Raw genomic sequence first — 1506 nt, 5'->3', positions numbered from 1 at the left:
CCTTTTTTCTAAAAAAAAAATCTTATTTTGGTCGCTTTGGTTCGTTGCATCTGCTCGGGGCGGACGTCGTAAGACACCCGTTTAAGTTCGTTGTTGATCGATTAACTCAGTTTTTTTATTACAGAGGGCAACTAACCCTCTTTTTTTTATTATTTTGTTCGATATAGTTCGTTGCGTTTGGTCTGGGCGGACATCACAAGACATTCGTTCAAGGTAATCATTGATTCCTTGACTCAGTTTTTCTTTTTTATTGCAGAAAGCACGCAACCCTCTTACAGAACACGCTGAGCTACCGTGCCGGCTGTCCATCTGAGCCACCGAGGACACAGAGGATAGTGCAACTGCAGGGATTTATCTCTGGCCCCCCTCCCGTGAGACCCACATTCTCAACTTAATTGTCCCGCACACTATTCATAGTGACCCTGCCCATTATACTCGCGGCTTTTTGCCGATTCCCCTAAGAGTTCGGGCATAGTTTGTGCATCCGCACAGAAGGAGATGGTCAAATGGCCGGTGAGCCTTAACTATATATAAAAACTAAACTCCTCTCGGACAGGCCATGAAGGCCCAACGGTACCGACCGGCCGCCGTGTCATCCTCAGCCTACAGGCGTCACTGGATGCGGATATGGAGGGGCATGTGGTCAGCACACCGCTCTCCCGGCCGTATGTCAGTTTACGAGACCGGATCCGCTACTTCTCAAGCAAGTAGCTCCTCAGTTTGCCTCACAAGGGCTGAGTGCACCCCGCTTGCCAACAGCGCTCGGCAGACCGGATGGTCACCCATGCAAGTGCTGGCCCAGCCCGACAGCGCTTAACTTCCGTGATCTGACGGGAACAGGTGTTACCACTGCGGCAAGGCCGTTGGCATTATATATATATATATATATATATATATATATATATATATATATATATATATATGCTCTAGATTTAATTCCTACCATTTACAGATGATAGAACGAAATATATTATTCTTTTATCGAAACATTTTCCGTATAGTAATTATTTCCTGAATCTGATTTTGATTGTTTACAGTACAAAGGGTATTGTAACTACTATTGTTTGGTATTGCTTTTTCCTATTATCGAAAAGTAATTGAATTTAATTATAGCTGGAGATATAAGAGCATTGATCTAGTAATGCATAATGCAGGGGTGGTAACCATAAGCCTGGAATGTTACAAAGGGAAGTACAATGGTTTGTAAAACTTATGGACGGAAGTAAGTTTCGCATTATGTGTAACTACCAAGTAACATTACTCAATAAAACTTCAACCATACACATGAAGAACAGCCACAGTTTCGCATTACGTGTAACTACCAAGTAACATTACTCAATAAAACTTCAACCATACACATGAAGAACAGCCACAGTATGGTAAAGAAGCCAACTGAAAGAAATACGCAATGAAACGGACAGAAGGGATACATTTATTCAAGTCGGCCGGTGTGGCCGAGCGGTTCTAGGCGCTTCAGTCTGGAACCGCGCGACCGCTACGGTCGCA

At 43.8% G+C, this 1506-nt stretch overlaps 1 pseudogene; it reads right to left on the bottom strand.

The window, feature by feature from the left end:
- Window positions 1–750: 750 nt before the first annotated feature.
- On the bottom strand, window positions 751–868 carry LOC126250183 (5S ribosomal RNA; annotated as a pseudogene).
- Window positions 869–1506: the final 638 nt, after the last annotated feature.

Source organism: Schistocerca nitens, chromosome 3 (assembly GCF_023898315.1).
Source record: "Schistocerca nitens isolate TAMUIC-IGC-003100 chromosome 3, iqSchNite1.1, whole genome shotgun sequence".
Classification (NCBI taxonomy): Eukaryota; Metazoa; Arthropoda; class Insecta; order Orthoptera; family Acrididae; genus Schistocerca; species Schistocerca nitens.
Note: the sequence above shows the minus strand (reverse complement) of the source record. Positions and strands in the feature narration are given on the sequence as shown.